This window comes from Castor canadensis, chromosome X (genome assembly GCF_047511655.1).
Source record: "Castor canadensis chromosome X, mCasCan1.hap1v2, whole genome shotgun sequence".
Taxonomy (NCBI): Eukaryota; Metazoa; Chordata; class Mammalia; order Rodentia; family Castoridae; genus Castor; species Castor canadensis.
The window spans coordinates 44,914,439-44,937,082 of record NC_133405.1 but is presented as its reverse complement, the minus strand read 5'-3'; the positions used below and the strand labels follow the sequence as shown (position 1 = coordinate 44,937,082).

Here is a 22,644-nt window from a genome sequence, read left to right as displayed (position 1 = left end):
AAATGGCCATACTACCAAAAGCAATCTACATGTTCAACACGATACCTATCAAAATTCCAATGACATTCTGCTCAGAAATAGAAAAACCAATCATGAAATACATATAGAAACACAAAACACCTCAAATAGCCAAAGCAATTCTGAGCAAAAAGTCCAATGCTGGAGGCATCACAATACCTGACTTCAAACTATACTACAGAACCATAACAATAAAAACAGTATGGTATTGGCACAAAAACAGACATGAAGACCAACAGATCAGAAAAGAAGATCCAGACTTAAACCCACACATCTACAGCCAATTGATCTTTGACAAAGGAGCCCAAAACACAAGATGGAGAAAAGACAGCCTTTTCAACAAATGCTGCTGGGAAAACTGGATATCCACATGTAGAAGACTGAAACTAGATCCCTGACTTTCATCCTGCACCAAAATCAACTCAAAGTGGATTAAAGACCTTAATATAAGGCCTGAAACGCTGAAACAACTCCAGGGAGTGGTAGGGGTACACTTGAAGAGATAGGTATAGGGAACAACTTCCTAAACAGAACTCAAAAGGCTCAGCATCTAAGAAAAACAATGAAGAAATGGGACTCCATCAAAATAAAGAGCTTCTACACTGCAAAGGAAACAGTCATAAGCCTCAAGACATAGCCCGCAGAATGGAACAAAATCTTTGACAGCTACTCATCTGATAAGGGACTGATATCCAGAATCTATAGGGAACTCAAAAAACTCAACCCCAAAAGAATCAACACCCCAGTGAAGAAATGGGTATATGAATTAAACAGGGAATTCTCCAAGGAAGAGGTACACACGACCAGAAAATACATGAAAAGGTGTTCAACTTCCCTGATAAAAGAGATAAAAGAGATGCAAATCAAAACAACACTTAGATTTCATCTCACCCCAGTTAGAATTGCCATAATCAATGGTAGTAACAACAACAAATGCTGGTGAGGATGTGGTGAAACAGGAACCCTTATACACTGCTGGTGGGAATACAAGTTAGTACAACCACTATGGAAAACAGTATGGAGATTCCTCAAAAAACTAGAGATAGAACTGCCATATGATCCAGTGATACCACTCCTGGGCATCTACCCAAAGGAAAGTAAGATGGGATACAATAGAGACACCTGTACACCAATGTTCATCATAGCACTACCCACAATAGCCAAGCTCTGGAAACAACACAGATACCCTACAACTGATGAATGGATCAAGAAAATGTGGAATATATACACAATGGAGTATTACTCAGCCATAAGGAATAATGACATGTGGTGTGAAGGTAAATGGATGCAATTGGAGGACATTATGTTAAGTGAAGTAAGCCAGGCCCAGAAACACAAAAGACACATTTTCTCTCTTATGTCAAAGATAGATCCAAAGGTAAACATAGACATTAAAATCAAGCATGACCACATACAAACTCAGATGCAGAACATGTTTGTAACAGTGGAACTACTCTATGGAACTCAGGGAAAGAGAGAAAGGAAAGAGAACGATAGAGCATCAGTAATTTCACATACCATAATTATGTGAAGGTAGAGGATATAAGGATGTGTACTGAAAGCCGTTGAAAAACAGGGGTTGGGAGGTAAAGGGGTAAGAGAGAGTAATGGAAGGGGCTGAACAGATCAAAGTGAAGTACACCCACAGTGGGCATACACTGAGAAACCCCTTTGAACAACAACTTAAATATTAATAATGAAAGCCAGGACTGTGAAATAGGTATAGTGTGGGAGGTAACAGTGGGAGGGGAAGGGTGAAGGAAGGAGAGTAAGGTGACAGTATAAGGCAGATGGACTTCATATACCTATATGAAACAGAACGAAATAACCTCTTGCAATTGCTTTAAGTGGGTGGAGAGGGGGTTGAGGGGGAGAGACGATGGGGCAATGTAACTAATGTACAATGTAAGTCTAATCGGAATTGTCACTACGAATCACCCCCTGGATAATGAATACATCCTAATAAAAACACAAACAAAATTTTTTAAAAAAGCAAAACGGGCTGGTGGTGTGGCTCACAAGGTAGATCAACTGCCTACTAAGTGCAAGGCCCTGAGTTCCAACTCCTGTATCACCAAAATCAAGTTTATAATACTGGCTACCCTCTGCCATTATCCAGTTATACCTGTTACTGCTTAGGTATTAGCTGGCTTGCCTAAGAGTGAATTTTTGAAGTTTCCTTCAGCTGGGCACGCGTGGCTCACACCTATAATCCTACCTACGAAGGAGGCAGAGATCAGGACGATTGCAGTCCAAAGCCAGCCCAGGCAAATAGTTCACAAAACCCTACCTCAAAAAAAAAAACATCACACAAAACGACTGGTGGAGTAGTTCAAGGCATAGGCCCTGAGTTCAAACTCCAGTACTGCAAAAATAGATAAATAAATGAAATAAAGTTTCCTTCAGTGAAACTGGTGGAGTGTCTCAAGCAGTAAGAGCGCCTGTCTAGCAAGTGTGAACCCTGAGTTCAAACCCCAATGCCACCAAAGAAAAGTTTCCTTCAAATATTTGAGCATGAAAAGATATACGGGGCAAAGGATGAAAATGAGATTTTAAGAGAGATTAGAGGGGGAAAATACAGTGTCAAAAACACAAACAAAACTTAAAAGGTATTGATCAAGTTCATCTACTGACTAGCTAGCTGTTACAAACAACACTCCTGCTGGTTATATTATTCCAGCAAGGGTAAAATTTAGAATAGGTGAGTCCCACCATGGAACACAGTCAATGAAAGTTTCATTACCTAAGCATTTCAAATGCCTTAATATAAGGTACTTCTACAGAGTGCCAAAGCAAGAATTCTGGGCTGAGGGTGGTACAACATTTGCCTAGCATCCTCACAGCCCTGGACTTAATCCTCAAAACTACAGAATAAAATAAAATAAAAATAAGAACAGATTGCAAGAGAATCACTAGAGTACTAAAAGATCCTGAGCAATGAAACGCTATGTAAGGAAGAGGAGTTAGAGATCCCCATACAAAGGTCAGCCAACAAACCTGCTGTAATTTCAAATGCTGGTATTTCCTACTACTAGATATTACCTATAAATCCCTGATGCATTGAGCTTCTGCTGCACTGGCAATGTAAAGTGCCTTTAAGACAACCCTTTGCAGTTACTTCTCTGATTATTTAATCTCAAATATATCATCTTTAAACTAGGCAGTAATTGAATCCTCTCTGAGGCATCTACAACTAATGTCAACAGCAGTAAAAAGATAAGAAGATAGTTTGCTTTTTCACGTATATGGAACAATGTGCTGCTTACTCTTCTTCAAAAGCAAAACTAAGGTCAACACAGGATGGTTGTGAAATTCTCTCTGACCACACATCATCTTAAGCTCTGCTGATTATAAACACAGTGTCTTTCGGGCCAGCTGTATTTTTGTAAAAAATAAGAAAAAGTATTACCAAAATGCTTTCAAACCCTTATCTTGTGGTTTCCAGGGACACTATACTTGAGGTTCAGAGTCTTGTGCTAAGTTCAGGCAACATCCTGATCTTTCAGCAGCAATGGGACCCAAACGGTAAAATCAGGGCAGATGGGAGTAGAGGCCGAGTCTAGCAATAGCATGGCAAGGCTGCATACCTGGTCAAGGACCAAACTCCAAATGCTTAGAGAGTCATTCCACAGCGCAGTATTGTGCAACCCAAACAGGTAACTGTGCAACCTTAAATTTATTTTGTTTAACTCCAGAGTCCAATCTCAGCACTCAGGAGACTAAGGCAGGAGGATGCCAATTTGACTCAAAAAACAAGAAAGTAGAGGTGGTCATCATTAGAGTTCACAAATTCAAGAACTAATTTTCAATCTTAAATTTCTAGTCACTCCTCCCAATCCAAAAGAAACATTTTTCCATGTTTTTGTGACGAACTGTTATAACATCCAGAAAAGACTAGACAGATAAAAAGACCTTAAATGTTTGTTCCTTAGCAAGGAACGAGGAAAAGTAAGAGAAATCTAGGTTGAAAAACAGTCTTTGTAACCAAAGTCAACTACCTATTTTATGAGCTGTTCACATTTAATTAATGTAGCACATAAGTGTTAAAACCAATAATCTCACCTTTGAAAAAGAATGACAGAGTTTTGACTCGATTTTACAGATTGTCACTGGAGACTGTGATCATCACACATGGCAGAGTTTCTCAATACTTAGCTTAAGGAACTCCTAGGCCCCAACTTACTTTTTAAAATATGTCTTTTAAGTACAAACTGGATTTCAGATTCCTGGTTCTCAAAACCCAAGGTACACTCTGCCTATAGACCATATTCACTGTCACTTTCCCCTCATTTTTGGGAACACCCTAGTACAGTATCTACCTCCTCTTTTCTGTTGGCAGTGCCCTATGCAAGGTGCTCCTTCAATCAAAGGTGGGTAGGTAGGCAGTAGTCACCAGTCTTCCCCAGTAGAGAAAAACTGGAAACAAGATATAAGGAAATACTTTATCCTTGAAGCTAAAACACAAACATACATACACAATATACATACATACATATATACATACAAAAGCATGGTATCTAGGATTAGGGTTTTTCTTTTTAAATTTTTTAGAAAAACATCAGTTATCTAAAACTTGTGTTCAGAACAAATCTCCCAGCCTGGCCAGTTGACTCAAACATGGCGGAGATCAGGAGTATGGTGGTTCCAGGCCAGTCAGGGCAAAAAGTCTTAAGACCCAAGTTCAACCAATACCTAGGCATGGTGGCATGTGCCGGTCATCCCAGCTATGGCATGAAGCACAACTAGGAGGATCACAGTCCAGGCTGGCCTAGGCAAAAAGCAAGATACTATCTCCAAAATAACCTGAGTAAAAAAAGGGTTGGAGGTGTGGCTAAATGGTAAAATGCCTGCCTAGCAGGACTGAATCTGTGAGTCAAACCCCAGTACAACCAAAAACAAAAATGCCAATTTTATTAAATATTATTGTAATCACAAGCCTATCACCCCACAGAAATATTTCATGTAACCAAACAAGAATGGCATAAATGCACAGTAACCACAAAATGAGACAGGGGTTGGGGAGCTACCCCACCACTGGGAGCTGCCACCTTTGAGGAGCTCTTATGTCTGTATATACCCCACTATTACACCCCAACTGAGCTAGGGTTCAAGAGAGCTGGCAGGGCTGGAGCCAATGCCTTTTTAACCCTACTAGTTTGTACTCCTGAGTCTGAGAGTAACCAGTCATGCAGTTCTAGCCAAGCAAGTCCCAAAAGAAATGCAAAGACATGGCTATGCTATAAAAATGATACTAGGGAAGTCCATTTAAAACAGGAATTAAAAAAAGAGGTAGGGGATTCACCATGAAAGTATTCATCTTTCATGTGTCTCTTCTAAAAAAGCCTGTACTTTCAGGGACACCACCTTTCATAAAATAGAGTGCCCCCCCCCCACTTTATCCATGGCTGATAGGTTTGAAGACATTCCTCAGATGGTACTACTGTGAATAGTACCAAACTGTAGATATACTATGCCTTTTCCTAAACATATATACCAATGATAAAGTTTAATTTACACAGCAGGCACAGTAAGAAATTAGCAATAACAATTAATAAAATAGAACAATTCAAACATTAAGCTGTAATAAAGGGTATTTAAAACTTATGAATTGTTTGTTTCTGGAATTTTCCATTTAATATTTTCAGACTGTGGTTGACCGCGGGTAACTGAAACTGTGGAAAGTGAAACTGCAGATAAGAGGAAACTACTGAATTCTTTGGGGACTGTTTCCTAAAGAAAGTTCGTTCCCCACAAATAATATTTTAATTTTTAATCTCTTGGTTATCAATGAAATGTTAAAATTTAATGTAAATATGTATATAAATGAAAAACCTGCTTTGCTACCACATAAAAATACTGATCTTTATATCTGACATTAAAAACACGATCTAAGTGGTTTTAAGCAGTCCAAAAATTTCTGGAGGGAAATTCTGAGTCATATAACATCCTCAGGAGGTAGTCATTTTGCTTAAAAATGTGTAACACGTAACCATATTTGAATGAGTATGCAAATACTGACATTTCTATTTGGGAAAATAGACACTACATAGCTTCCCAATTAAAGGTAGCATAATTCATCAAAGGTACACCTGAATCCTACCTTTTCTAGTTTCCAGGTTATAGAAACTAACTTCACAAAATTCTACCACATAAGTAATTGTCTGGGCACAGAAGACCTTTTTGGTCTTGCCTTGGTACCTGATTCCTTCCCCACCTCAAATATTCTGAAACCATGAAGTCTCTGGTTCCAGCTATATAGTAATATCATTACCCCTGGCCTGCTTTTCCCTTTTCTGTTCTACTTGTCTAAAACAAATTCATGTGACAATAGTTATGACTACTTCTGTCCTGTTCTATCCTTCTGTAAATTTTTTCCAACTATTCTCTTAGGCTATTTCTCAACGTAATATCTTTGAGACCATGTGGCACACAACCTCATTTACTTGGATTCAACCCATGCAATATTAGTGTGTGTCCTCTCTTCTCTTCTCAAAGCCATGACTGAATTTTAAGCTCATTCACCAAGTTCCTGTTTCCTGTCTGACAGAACTTTTCAGCTTTCGGTTCATTTGAGAAGCAGCAATGACTAACATATTCTGAGCACAATGAACAATCACTACCTTCTCAGCAGTAACAGCTCTGTCCGTTTCTCTGGGTTTTCTTTATGACACATCATTCAGGTACCCCCAGGGAAGTGGTCCTTCAAAACTCTATCATTACATTTTTATAGTATTAAAATAGTTTGAGCACACATTAAAGGTAATAAACAGAATACTTAAAACAGATATTTCACCATGTCTCCCCCACTGCATTAACCTCAAAACAACCACTAGAATCCACCTTTAACATTTTGAACACCTTTTTAATAGTCTAATTTCATATGCCCTTCTCATTAATCAAGTGAGAAATAGAGAATCTTTAGTCTGACTCCCCTGTAAAGTCTGCTAATTTGACAGTTTCTATGAAAAGAAAATCCTCCAGCTATTAAATCAATTTCAAAAAGGTCAAGATGCAGACAGTCTTAGTCTTGAAAAAGAGGGACTGTTTCAGTCATCACAACAAAAATGTGAATAGATATGCAAGGCCTTCACATTAACATAATTGTCCACAAGGTATAGTCTTCTTTTATAAAATTTGTGAAAAATGATCAAAGGAACAAAAAGTCTTCATAAAAAATAACATTTTAGCAAGGCATGGTGGCATATACCTGTAATCCCAGCATTTGGAAGGCTGAATTTTTACAGGAAGATTATGAGCTTGAGGCCAGTCTGGGCTATACTATGAGACCCTGGCTCAAAAACAACAAAATTAACTAACATATTTCTGCCTCTAAATCCCACAATATAAGCTCAGTGATAATAATGAACCTTCAGTGGATTTGCTTAATACATACCTCTAAAATGATTCAAGGAAGCAGCATACAAACATACTTGCCCAAATCAAACTTGATCCTCCAACACAGTCCTCCTAATACTCAAATTTATATGCTGTATACTCAGGGATATCTTAGACAAAGATACCTAGATTTTTTTTTTACATTTCTAAGTTGCAAAATAAAGAACTTCACCATGCACACCTTTAGCCAAACAGTGGACAAAGAAACTGGTTTTTCTTTAAACAAAAATAATCATTCAGGTTCAGTTTTTATAATCTTCATTAAAACCCAAGTTCACATAAAAAAGCTTCCTTGTGACATTTCAATATATTGCACTTACACATCATCACTTTAACTGCAACTTAAATATAGTCAAGAACCACGTAATGACATTTTCATTAATGACAGGAAATACAATGGAGCTCACAAATTCCTATCACCTAGCAAGGCTGTTTTCAACACATTACTCTTGTTTATGGTGATGCTGATGTAAACAAAATTATCAAGCTATCATAGGAAAGCAGAGGTATGGACATAGTAGGCTATACCATCTAGGTTTGTGTAAATACAACCTGTGATGTTCACATAATGACAAAATCAACTTGCATAAATACAACCTGCTCTCTTTGCACAACGACAAAATCAACTAATGACACATTTCTCATAATATATCCTAACTATTGACACATAACTGTAGCATGTTCATAGTTAAATTCAAAACAGAACTGAACTGGCTCAACACTGGAAACTTAAAACTTCTTTGCTTATTTACTTTTGGCGACCATAGCATTTTTCCCCAAGAGTATAATTTGTCCTAGAAACAAATTATTTTAACTAAAACACTATATTTACATGACACAATGTTCTTTTCTCACCAGATGTCTTTTTCACTAATTCAGAATTACTGATCTTGAAAGATACACAGTATAGTGTCAAGTTAAAGAAACCAAGTTACAAATCAAGGACCCATTTCTGTACAAAGATTATATATATGTGTGTGTGTTTGCACCTGTGCATAGAAATGTCCACACATACACGTGCATATATATAACCATATGTAACAGAAAGTTAACAATGCATCTATGTATGAGATTCTGGTGATTTTATTCTTCCTCATATTTTCCATGTAGAAAATTTAGAAAATATAAATAGTATTTCAACAACGGGAGGAAAAGTTTTGTTTTTTGTTAAAAATCTGAGTACTTACTGGGTGCAAACCATTCCATATCTAGCACAGTGTTGCTATAAAATAACGGAATCATATTGTAAGTATGCTCCAGTGTGCAAATGTTTCTTATTAATCTGTATAAGAACTAACAAAATAGCAACTGTAAATTGTTAAATATACTAAGGAATTGTAAAAAGTAAAAGTATCCCTATACTGCCTTCCATAAGGAAGCCTTTTCCTCTGGGGATAACTACTCTTAGTGTGTTATCAATCAGACCTTTTTTATTATCTATATACATAATAAAGTTTGTTTGGTTTTAGATAAGTGGAATCCTGGTGTAAAACTGTTGTATGACTCCATTCCACCTCTCTTTCACTTACCATACTCTGGAACTCCTATGTCAGTCCATATAGGTCTGTCTGAAGAGTTTTTCTTTAATTACTCTACAGTATTCTATAGTAAGCTTATTATCAAAATCATTCCCCTAATAGTGGATATATAGGTTGCTCCCAAATTTTCACTGATGAACAGTTTCACTACAGTGAAACCTTACATAGCTCTCTATACATGTGCAGATATTTCCCTAGAAATGTTTTCTAACAGAACTGTTGGATTAAAATACATGTACATTTTTAAATGAGAGAATGTAGGCATTCTTTATAAAAAAACAGGTTTATAGCATATGAGTACCCATTTGCTAAAAGTATTACATTTACTTTATACCAACCAAACTATTTGGTTAAAAAATGGCTTACAATTCCCTAATTGAGGGACTTTGAGCATCTTCTCTTTTTTTATTCATCATTTTTATTTCTTCTTCTGGGAAATGCCCATTCATAATCCTACACCCCTTTTTCTAATGGGCACCTTTTTCCTTTGGGTCTGTAGACCCTCATTAGATTATGCAGATTATAAAGTGAAAGGCCCTTTATCTAATGTGATTTGGAACAGTTGGTTATTTCTTTTAAAAGGTCAATTCGGGTGAAAAATTAGTTTTAAAATGTTATGACAAACATTTAATTTTATCTTCATTTTATCAGTGGTAAAGGTACACTCATTCACCAAACACTTGATATAGGGCCAAAAAGTCATAACCTTTTTCTTTAACCCAGGCCTATGGATTGTAAAGAAATTTAATCTGAATCCTTAGGGCAAAGCTTCAAAGAACTGAAAATACTTGCAAAGCAATGTGAGTGCAGAACATTTTTATATTTATTTTACATAAATCTTTTACAGTCGATTTACCCATACCTAATTAAACAGTATTTTTCTTTTTCTTTTTTTAATTGTTGTGCTGGGTGGGGGTACATTGTGGCATTTACAAAAGTTCTTACCTCTATCAAATACATCATACTTGAATTCACCCCTTTTCCCTCTCTCCCCCCATTCCTGGAATAGTTTCCACAGGTCTCGTTTTTCCATTTACATACACATGTACACAGTGTTTGCACCACATTCACCCTCCTACGTCCTTTCCCCACCTCCTCCCCCCTCCCACTGGTACCAACTCCCCAGAGACAGGATGTGTTCTGCCTTCCTTCAACAGTATTTTTCTTAGCAACTTTCAGTAACTCTTCCTAACTCAATTTCTTTCATTATAATGAACTCACTAACCTTCACCTAGCTTCAAAAGTTATCCATATGTGCTGAGCTGCATTTTCTTTAACAACTGCCCATTCCTCACCTCCACTGTCCACCCCCATAAAATATGCAGCAAATTCCAGACATCATATCATTTTATCTGAAAGTTTTCAGTAAGAACTCCAATTCTCCCCAGTCATATTTTATAAGGTTATTAAAATATTTTTTAAATTATATGTTTAAAAATCATGGGCTGAGAATGTAGCTCAGTGGTAGAGTACTTGCCTAGCATACACAGGTCCTGGGTTCTGTTCCCAGCACCACAAAATCAAAAACAAACAAACAAAAAAGCATGTACAACCAACCTATACAGGTTTATTAATAAAAACATCTTCCCTATTGGTGGGTCCACAAGCACACTGGAATAATGAGGCCAACCTACTAAGAGCACACAGTATATTTTACAAAGGAAAGGAAGATCGCCATTTAATATGGTGAGTCAGGTAAGCGGAAGTCAATTAAAGTTTCTACAGCATATGCAGAAGCTATTTTCCCTTAGTCTGCCACTTGTGTTTTTAACTTTGTTGTGGTATCTTATGCTTCCCAGAAGTTTTAAAAAATATACTTATGCTTTAAAAATATTTCCTTTATTTCTGTGCATGAGGGGAGGTGAGGATCCATTTCCTTGCAAAGGTAAAGCCAACTGTCCTAACTCCATTTCCATTTTTAACATCCCACATAGGGCATTTAAAAAACTATAGTATGACCTTAACTTAGAAGGAAGCTGTGCAAACAATATAATAAACAACAGTGTAAATTCAGTTTGATAGCTTTATCCTACTATGTATTTAAAGTTCATATAGCAGTTTCAGGAGCAAAAGGGCTGCCATAACTGGCTTACTCATTTCCACTCTGGCTCACAGTAAGATCTCTAAAGGGCATCATGACTACATAGGCCTCTGTCTAAATTTTACTTGTTGCCACACATGTAAATTTACATTCACATTGAAATAGCCCACTTTGAACAACAACAACAAAAATCAACCTTCCCAGCTCTCTTTGCATGCTTTAATACAGCTGCCAGGCTTAGCCAGGAAAATGAAGACAATCTTCTGAAGCACAATGTCCCCTGGAAATATAACCAAAAGTCTATTAAATTTCCTTTAGAATATACAAAAATGGTAATTTATAAGGTTGCCTTGTCTCTGGATTCATCAAATTTGTTCTATGAAGGCCCAGAAGTGTAAATAGGCTTAGCAGGCCATAAGGTTGCACTGTGAATACAACCAGACAATACATAAATGAATGGATGTGGCTGTGTTCCAATAGAAGTTTATTTACAAAAACAGGTGGTAGGCAGGTTTCGGCCACAGGGAGTATTTTGCAAGTCCCTGCCTTATAACAAAGTTTGATCTTTTTCAAATAAGAATCCATTTCCCTAGCTGCAAATATAGCAACAACAAAAGGCCAAGTGATAATTCCAGTAGTACCTTGCAAAAATGAATATTCTCAAAATTAATCACTAACCTTTTGCTATAAGTTCTCATAATATGAACACATAAATTTTAAATATAAAATTATAAGCATAATTTAAACCTAATATTTATTTCAAAAACAGTTAAAATGAATGTTAAGTAGCTATTATGAAAAGGAAAATATGCAGCCTAAACAGTCAAATTCAATAATCTTTTATTTATTATTCTGATAAAGTAACTAGAGAAAGCCTATTAAGTATACAGTCATGATTTGTAACTTCACTACTTAAAATGCAGAAACAGACTTTCAAAGGTATGTTTAAATGAGATCACACATTTGTTCTTTGGATTAGGTAACAAGATATGTGATGGAAAACTATAGTTTTGCCAAAATATTTTTAATTTAGAAAGTGAAACCAAAAACCTCCTTGGCATATCAGGTTTCCATTTAGTTTTAAAGCACAATTTTTTACATTGCATTTGACAGCCTGGTGATGTAAACATCATAGTTTTAAGGCAGAAAAAGGAGGATGGCAGCCATTTTAATATGTGAGAGTATGTGTGAGTATGTATACACATGATAAACTCTAGGCCACTTGTTACAGAACATATTTCAGCTCCAGCATTGTTGAGAAAGAATATGCTCACACTGATTGCAGAAAAGTAATTGATACTACACAGAATAGAAGGGAATAAAATTAAATAACAAAACTCTAAGATCTCTTGACCACAAAAGCTGTCCATAAAAGGAAAAATTAATAAACTGGACCTTATCTGAATTAAAGCCTTTTGTTCTACAAAATTCCCTGTGAAGAGGCTGGAAAGACAAGATACAGACTGAAAGAACATACTGTCGAACCACACACCCAACAAAGGATTAGTATTTAAGACATATAAAGAACCTCCAACACCCAACAGTTTAAAAAATCCATAGACAAAGATGTGAACAAATATTTCACTGAAGAAGATGGCAAATGGGCACATGAAAAGACATTCAACATCATTAGCTGTCAGGAAACTGAAAATTAAAACTATGAGTAGATATTGCCACATGCCTATTGGAATGGCTAACATACAAAATACGACAACATCAAGTACGGACAAGAATGAGGAACATTTGCACATTGTGATAGGAATGTGAAATGGTACAGACACTGTGGAAAACAGTCTGGCAGTTCTTCAGTAAACTAAACATGAAACTATCATACGTCCCAGCAATTGTACTGAAAAATAGAAATTTATGCTCACACAAAAACCTGTACATAACTGTTCATGACAGCTCTGTTTATAACAGACCAGAAACAAAACAAATAAAACCTTGGAAACACCAGCTATCCTTTCACAGGTGAATGGTTAAAAAGCATGGGATGGCAGAGTGGTTCAAGTGGTACAGCGCTTGCCTAGCAAGCATGAGGCCCTGAGTTCAAACCCCAGAGCCACCAAAATACAAAAAGAAATCACACCATGGAACACTATTTAATAATGAAAAGCAACAAATTATTGATAAAGGATACATTCCCTGCCTTAATCTCCAAGGAACTGTGCCAAGTGAAAAAAAAAAAAGCTAATATCAAAAGGTTACTACCTAGTTCTTGAACTATATATATATATATATATATATATATATAGTTCTTGAAATGTCAAGATAACAGACATGGAAGACAGGTCACTGGTGGCCAGGAGTCAGGGAGAGAGAGAGGGAGAGGGCTATGAATATAAAAGGGTAACACAAAGGATGCTTGTGGTGATAGAACTGCTTAGTAGCTTGCCTGTGGTGGTCACATGCACATAACATTGCATAGAACTGTATACACACAAATGAATGCATGCGAAAACCGGTGAAATCTGAATAAGATGGATAGATTGTACCTATTTCAATTACTTGGTATTGGGGGAAATCAGATAATGGGTATTGTTTCTCACAACTGTATGATAATCTAAAAGTATGTCAACGTTCAAAGGCAAAAGGAAAAAATGAAAAAGTATATGTAAAATTAGTCAAAGGAGTAAACAAAGAAATGTTTTATTTTTGATAAAGGTTCAGCAACTGAAAATCAAGGAAGCAAACAAGTCACGCTGAAAAGAGTCCAAGGGCTGCAATTAATGCAAACATCTCCTCTTCCTCTATGAAGCCTTAATTTCCCCAGGATTTTATTTATGCCCCTAATTTTGGCCCTTGCTATTCTTAATAAATAAACTGCACATATATCTGTCTCTCTACAACCCCACAACCATCCCAACCTATAAACTCATAGGGTAGGGGCTGTCCTCTTACCCATCATATCCTGAGGGCCTGGCACAAAGTAAGTGACAGATAAGGAACAAAAAGAATTGAATGAATTAATAAACAGAATAAATGAAATGTCTGCATATTTTTTTAAAGTTTCCAGCTAATTACATTTATAAGGCAGTATATATACATTCCCTTACAAGGTTCTAAAAGCTATGAATGTTTCAAACTCATTTTGGTATATATACATTTCATTTGTAAGTGGAATGTATAATAATATATAATGTATATTATGTATATTACATATGTAATATATATTATAAACTATATACAACATATAATACTTGCCTTTTGTAAAACTACTTCCTAATGTATAGACTTCCATACGTAGTAATTCATAAAGTTAGAATAAATTAATAACTAAGTATATCCAGATTTAAGCTAATATATGCAGATCTTTCAGAAAAATTTTTTTTGTTGTTGATTTATTCACATGTGCATACATTGTTTGGGTCATTTCTCCCCACTGCCCCCATTCCCCACCCTCTCCCTTCACCCTACCCCACCCTTCCCCCCTCCCCGCCTCAGTTCCAGGCAGAACCTGTTCTGCCCTTATCTCTAATTTTGTTGAAGAAAAGACATAAGCATAATAAGGAAGACAAAGCGATTTTGTTAGTTGAGTTAAGGATAGCTACACAGAAAGATTCCTACTATTGCTTTCATGTACCCATGTGTCATGACCCATGTTGATTCATCTCCAAATCAATGATCTTTACATTGGTTTCTGATCCCCTGCTTATGATAACCTGTCATTTTAAGGATTCTGTATTAGTTCCTCTGGAGTGACAGAAAAATGTTTTAAACAGCTGGTATGGGCTGGTGGAGTGGCTCAAGTGGTAGGGTGTCTGCCTAGCAAGCATGAGGCCCTGAGTTCAAATCCCAATACAGCCAAAAAACCCTCACTAAACAGCTAGTGTAACTGGATTTATGTCATAGCCTTAATGTAAAGTACATTAACTATATACATATATCATATTTATACAGCATAAGAATACAGAGTTCAAATCAAGATGCTTACTTTATAGATGTGAAAACTAAGAAAGGTAAGTGGCTTGACCAAGGTTCCACATGTAGCTACAGTTGGGACTGAATTCTGAGCTTCTCCAGAGTCCCAATTCATTTCTCTTCTCACTAAAATGGGCAAAAATCTTCTTTCTCCATCCATCTCATCTATACCCAAGACACTCAAGCAAAAATCTTAATCTGAATCAATTTTGTGCTTTTCAAAAAAAAAAAAAAAAAGCACAAAAACGAGTTTACTCAAGACTTTTCACGGCTGCATTACACCTTCCATGGATTTTCATTGCTTCTCATATCAGGACCAAAAGGTACTTTATTCTAATGTGAAAGCAAACCTGTAATTTAATATTTCAGCCCCCACTTAAAGGGCACGGTGTTAATTCTAAGAGAAGTCTAACAGGTCTTCTGCTCTAGCAGCTAAAATTGAAAAGATGAGCTATTTTACAATTTAAAGAAGAGGCCTCACAGTACTAAAAATCTTGATTGATATGCTCATGGCAGTACTATAATTGAATCTCCACTTGCTACTTTATGTATCAACATTGAAAACTCTTTCTTGTCAGAAGCAAAATAAAACAAAAACTGAAATAACAAGTAAGAATGGAAAATAGGAATTTCATCAGGTTAACTGTCTGTTATTCAGCAACATGTTACTAAGCATGAGTTCAGAGGTCCAAGAGTCAAACCACGAGAGGAAACCTTCATTATGCTCGAGTGCAACTGTACGATAGCTGGACTTCTTTTTTTTTTTCCAGAAGAGGAAACTAAGCAGTTGATTAAGTCACTCACAATAAAGCAAAGTGCTCACTTTATCAACAGGATTCATTTCAATGCCATTTTACACTGATTCAGCATCTCACCTTCGTTTCTCAAAGGGAGCACTGACTTTTCTTTAAGGTGAAAAGAGCGAATGAAGCAAATTAATTTCAAGACGGTGAAAACTCGCCTTCGAAAGAGGAGATGCTGGAGTAAAACGGAGAAATGACGTCTTATTTCAAATATGTAACCCCTTGATGGGGTTAGGCAATGAATCATATTCTCCTAGGTTTTTCTATATCTATAGACATCAGCCACAGTTCTTTCGGGCACTCAAATGAGAGGAAGAGGAAGTGAATAGAGCCAATACTAAATATACAGCGCCCACTGAAAGCAGGGATGTAGACAGAAAGAACAGGGGGTGCATGCTTCTGCTAGAACCCAGCTGTTTTCTAACATTCATCAAGGTATGGATGCTAAAAGGAAAAGGGAAGCCAAGGCATCCCTCAAATTCGAGAGGGCGGATGCGTGTAAAGCCAGAGAGATCCCCTGATCCTCAGACACAGAGCGACTGGGAGGGGTCACAATGAAACTGAGGTCTAGGGGAGCCCTAAAGGTCGTTTGGAGGTCTAACAGGCACTTGATGTGCTCCTCTCAATAGGGTCATGACAAACCCTAGCACCCGATCAGGAAGATGACTTGTGGACCTCCGGGTACCTGGAGCGACAGGAAGAAGCAGGCCAGGTTCTCGAGGACCCCAGATTCTATCAAAGGAGAAGATAGTGACCGTGGGGATCTTCCCGGCGTCGGGGGAGGCGGGCAGATAGATGTGCAGGGCTCCACCAGAAAGCAGCCCCTTCTGGGAAGTGGAATGCCCACCCCACCTCCTCCCGGCTCAGGTAATGTGCGCTTACCCCGCGACAGCTGGGACCCCAAGACCCACGGGGCAGGGGTCCCGGGGGCCGCAAGCCTCCCCAGCCAGGGGTACTTACCCAAGGCGCTGCCCACCACGTCTTCGCAGCAGCCGGCACCCGGCCCTCGGGAAGCTCACGGAGAGGAGCCGCGTGCCCGCTAGCGCTGGGGCGAGGAGAGGAGCTTCGCGGAGGCCGGAGAAAAAGCCGCAGCAGCCGCGCGCGCACCCGGACAGCCTGCGGGGGCGGGGCGCGGCGCGAGCCCGGAAAAGACGCGCCCGGAGGGGCGGGCGGAGCGGGGGCGCGCGGTGGTGTGGCTGAGCCGGCCGAATCGCAGGCGGCAGACTGCTCGGCCCACCCACGCGCCCGCCCCCGCTTGCCCAGGACGTCAGCCGAAGAGGCGGAGCCCAGCGCGCTTCCAGCTGAGAAGGAGGGGTGCTGCCGGGGCGCGGAGGCGGCTAACGGCTCCCCGCGGGTTGCCACTGCCGCCTGGCTTGCTGGCAGTGCCGCTGAGTGTGTTTCCGCAGGGCCTTGCACCTAATTGCCGAGAGGAGCCGAATGGGCCCACGCCCCCACCTGCTTCCTAGCGCTTCACCCAGGATGAAAGTTCCCCTGAGGTCATCATCCAGCTGCCCTTTCAAGATACTCATCTTTGGATTTTATCGCTCTTCCTTTAGAGAGCGATGTTAACACTCTTGACGGAAAACAGCCTGCTCCTGGAAGCCTGAGCTAATGCCTCTCATCCGTTTATCTTGCCTCTCACCTCCCTAAGACCCTTACTCCCTCCCGCTCATGAACTATCTCAAGGATGCAGGGTTTTCACGTTATGCCTTCCGTTTGCATGATGGTGTGATGGCAAAAAGTCCCCACGACTAATCACAAAAGTCAGCACGGCACTGTGACATCTTACTGGCCCTGATCGTTGCTTATCCAGACCTACAAATGGTTTCCCCAAGAGATCTGAGAAATTACTGTTAAAAATAAAATTCCAATGAACTGTCTCAGGACTTCAGAAAGGACAGACTGTAATTGCAAATGACTGCCAAGAATATATCACCCAAAGAAATAAATGTCAAGTAGTCTTCCAGTTCCCTGATGCATAATGGTGGACTAACTTCCTCTTTCTGCCAGTAATGGGCATTTCATTTCACTTGCTATTTTGCATTTTCTCATAGACTCAACAGATGCATATATGCACATATATGTTTATATTTCTCACCATCTCAGCATAAGGGCTACAATAGTGCTTACACCTTAGTATGCATCAGAATCATCTAGGGTACTTGTTCAAATGTGGGTACCTAGAGGTATCACCTCCAGATATTTTGATGTGAATCTGAGTGAGGCTGAGAAATGTCAATTTTTAATAAGCATCTCAGATGACTATATGTGGCTCATTGAGAGTACAGACTTACAGCTTTTGTGTGTTGCTCCTCTGAAGCCATATTAACTCATTTAATTTCCAACAGACCCACCCACTTACATATAATATGCCTATAAACATTGCTAAGACAGTCGTGTACTTTCTTTTTTCAAGATTGACCTAGAAAGTTCAGGACTTCAAACAACAAGCTTAATTGCTGTGTTTATTTTTATGAGATTTTGTTGCAATACCAGAAATAGGTAATCATTTGTCAACTATATAATCCACCAGGTACCTAGGGTTTACAGTGAACTGTCATTTATAATAGGATTAACACAAAAGAACTCAGAGGAACATCCTCCCTGCCCTCAACAAACTTAGTGTCTATTTGTGGAATTAAAACACAGGCACGATACAAGTCCATTGTAGCACGTAAACCAATCTGTTAGACCAAGATGAAAAGGAGATTGCAATTAAAGAGCACTTTTGCCAGTTTCTTTTATCAGTTTCTTAACCCAAACAGCTTCAATTAGGTAATTTCTCTAAACTCAGTAGTCCTCAATTTAGTGAAGTTCCTCCAACTTTATGAGATATAAAGATTTTATATATATATATGTGTGTGTATGTATGTGTGTGAGTGTGTGTGTATATATATATATATATATATATATCACAAAGGGGTTTCATTATGATATTTCCATACATGCATATAATATACTTAGACCAAGAAATTTCTTGTATTTTCAAGATCTTCATCATTTGAACTATTTATTAGTGCACAGTTCTGGACATCTTTATTACCTACCATATCTCGCCTTTTCCTCCACATTTATACGCATCCAGGATGAAGAGGAAACAAAAGCTACATCTCCAAAAAGGAAACCAAATATATCCATACTATTGCCAGCTCCTCCTTTTTCAGAATCAAAACAAACCTTTAATTTCTTTCCATCAGAAACCCTCCAAGAACCTAGGAACAAAACACTCCCCAAGCAGCTGTCTGACATTTTAGAAAGAACATTTGCACCATTGTTTACTAGTTAGGAACATGGGAGATTATTATCCTTGTTTGAAAGATGAAGAAACAGATGCAATTGAAATGACTTCTCCATTCATATAACTAACTAGTAACAGAGCCTGGATTTCCTACCACACCACGGTGCTTGCCGCTAGGTCAGCCTCACTCGGGAATATCTCCTACCCAGAACTGTCAATCCAATTAGAAACAGAATAAGTATATGGAAATGGAATAGTTGAGAAAATGCACAATGCGATCAACAAATTCAAAATACAACATAAAAACACTGAAAGCATAGACATTAAACCTTTCAAAGCTAAACAGAATTTAACAAGACCTCTCTGTTAGCAGGCACTGATATTTAGGACTTGCCCATTTTGCTGGTGTGTAACAAGAAGCTGAAACAGATAGCCAGGCTGCTCTTGGCATTAGTTATTTATGGAAGGACAGAAAACAACTGTTCTTCATTGACTGTATAACACGTATTTGCATTTTAAACTTACTTCACAGGTTAGTGGAATAATAATTTCCTCCCATGGTCTAATTACAATGGCAGGATTTTATAATAATACTTGCATAGACAAGTTATGTTAGATTTTGCCACTAACAAACCTTATTTTCTGCAGACCTAATAACCAGGCCAAATGTTTTCTTTAGTGGTGTGTCTGAACGAACTTGTGAAATCAGAAACCTAGGCAGAAGACTCACTGTGAACTAAGTGATGACCTAAGCTGCTCCTTTCAAAAATGATCAAAGGCAGAGCTAAAGGTGTAGCTCAGGGATAGAGTACTTTCCTAGCATGTGTGCAAGAAGACCTGAGTTCAATCCCCTGCACCAAATAAAAACAATAGGAAAATAGCCAGAGGCATAATAGTTAGATTTAAATATTTTTGAGAAATGACTCATCTTTTCAAATAACCATTTCTTTTCATTTCCATGCTTTTTACCAGTTTTTAAATTAATTGAGGAACCAAAACAAGTGCAAAGACATCTAATGCCCCTGAATGGGAAGATCCAACATTATGAGAAGTCAGGTCTTCCCAAATAAATCTATAAAGTCAGTGTAGTCCACATCAAAATCCCAATATGGTTCTAGTGGGACTTAATTTCAGTTTCTCTTGTGAAACTTATTTAGTGTCCTTTTAAAAAGCTAACTCCTGTTCCCTCTAAATAAAATCCTTGGCAGTTATCTTTGAAAATTGCTTCAGCAGCTATCCCTCCCCCAGAAAAAAAAATCTTGTTATCCATAAGGCCAGGGTGGAGTGAAATGTACTGTGATTATCACCAAATCTGTAAGAAATTTACCTTTGGTACTTTTTTTTAGTGGTTTTAGGGTTTGAACTCAGGACTTGGCACTTGTGAGGTAGGCACTCTACTTGAGCCATGTCTCCAGGCCGTTTTGCTCTGGTATCCTCGAGATAGGGTGTAGCTTTTTGGCTACATCAGCCTGGACTGTGATCCTCCTATTTTAGGATTCCCACTCTAGCTGGAATGACAGGCACATGCTATTGGTTGAAATGGGTCTCACAAGCTTTTTGCCTGGATTGGCCTAGAACCATATTCTCAAACTCCCAAGTAGCTAAGATTACAGGTGTCCTCCCAGTTACCTTTTTTGGCATACTCTATTAGTAATTCTAGCTGAGTAATGTTAGAAAAAGATAGATCATCAACCTCATAACTCACCCAAATCTCTCTTACAAGAGAGATTTGCTCTTTCACATACAAGAAAATTTCAACACGTCCTAGTCATTAGTCTTTGTTAAAAGAAATCATAAAATGACAATTTTTTAAAAAATGTTTCTTACTCAGAATCATTGGCCATTATAGCTGGGAGGTCACTGGGAGGCAGGTAGTAGGAGGGAAACCATATGGGTTTTGGACCTTGGTAAGTCACCCTGGACCAAGTTACATAACCTCTGTCTTAGTCTCCGCATCTTCATCTGTAAGTTGGGGGTGATAAAGGTACCTTACTTATAAGGTTCATCTGAGAGAGGATTAAATGAAATTATGCTCATAAAATGCCTGATTCATGGCAAGTGTGTGGAAAATGGTGGTTATTAATTACTGTAATGGTTTTAATATGAAATGTCTCCTATAGGCCCATGTGTGGAATTCTTGGTCCTAAGCTGGTGGCACAATTTTGGGAGGTTCTGAAAACTTTAGGAGAAAGTAGGTTTCTGAGGATGCTTTGAAGTTTACACCTGGTCCCCTGTCCCTTCCTCTTTGTCTCCTTCCTGTCCACAATGAGGTAAACTGGTTTGTTCTGCTACATGTTCCCTGCCATGATGTTCTGCCTCACCACAGCCCAGAAACAATGGACAACCACTGTGGACTGAAACTTCTGAAACCATGAGCCAAAATAAATCCTTCCTCCCTTAAGTTGTTTATGTCAGGTATTTTGACACAACAAGGAAAAGCCTAACACAATTATCAAGTTCAACCTCCTCATTTTACAGATGAGAAAAAAAAGTAAACTACTTGGTGGAAAAATTGGATATCTGCCTGCAGAAAACTGAAACCAGATCCATATCTGTCTGTCATCCTGTACAAGTATCAACTCAAAGTGGATTAAGGACCTTAATATAAGACCAGAAACTTTGAAACTGGTGCAGGAAAGAGTAGTAAATACACTGGAACATATAGGCATAGGCAATAATTTCCTAAATAGAACTCCAATAGCTCAGCAACTAAGAGAAATAGTTGACAGATGGGACTATATGAAACTAAAAAGTTTCTGCACAGCAAAGGAAACAGTCACCAGGCTGAAGAGGCAGCCCATTGAATGGGAGAAAAGTCTATCTGGTCTACATCTGACAAGAAATAAATAACCAGTATATATAAGGGGCTCAAAAAATTAAACTCCCAAAGAATAATGACCCAATGAAGACATGGGCAAATGAACTGAACAGAATGTTTTCAAAGGGAGAAGTACAAATGGCTAAAAAACACATGAAGAAATGCTCACCATCTCTGGCCATAAAGGAAATGCAAATCAAAACCACATTAAGATGCCACCTCACTCCTGTTAGAATGGCTATCATCAAGAACACAAACAACAAACGTTGGCAAGGATGTAGGAAAAAAGAACCCTCATACACTGCTGGTGGGAATGTAAATTAGTACAACGACTATGGAAAACAGTATGGAGGCTTCTCAAAAAACTAAAAACAGAACTGCCATATGATACAGCAATTCCACTCCTAGGCATATACTTGAAGGAATGTAAGTCAGCTTACAATAAAGACACCTGCACACACATGCTTATTGCATCATTATTCTCAATAGCCAAGCTGTGGAAACAACCCTACAACTGATGAATGAATTAAGAAAATGTGATATTTATGTACAATAGAATTTTATGCAGCCATGAAGAATAACGAAATTTTGTTGTTTGCAGGTAAATGGACAGAACTGGAGAACATCATCTTAAGTGAAGTTAGCCAGGTTCAGATAAACAAAGGTTGCATGCTTTCTCTCATATGTAAAGATAGATCCAATGCAAATACAAGCATTATCACATATACATATAAATATATACAGAACTTGTTTCCAAATGTGACTGTTAGAGGAGACAAGGGAGAAGGAAAAAAAGAAAAGAATGATAGAATGAATGCTAATGAAATGTAGCCCATCTGTGTAGGAACAAGCACAATGAAGCACTCTAAAAA

General features: G+C 38.2%; 1 protein-coding gene across 2 annotated transcripts in view; it reads right to left on the bottom strand.

The window, feature by feature from the left end:
* The window catches only part of Acsl4 (acyl-CoA synthetase long chain family member 4), a 93,488-nt gene extending 76,720 nt beyond the window's left edge, over positions 1-16,768 (bottom strand). The window contains exon 1 of one of the 2 annotated variants that reach the window (XM_074063338.1): positions 16,677-16,768. The gene's annotated coding sequence lies outside the window, so the exon portion shown is untranslated. The remainder of the gene's footprint in view (positions 1-16,676) is intronic. The other variant, XM_074063340.1, reaches the window with a different exon arrangement.
* Positions 16,769-22,644: the final 5,876 nt, after the last annotated feature.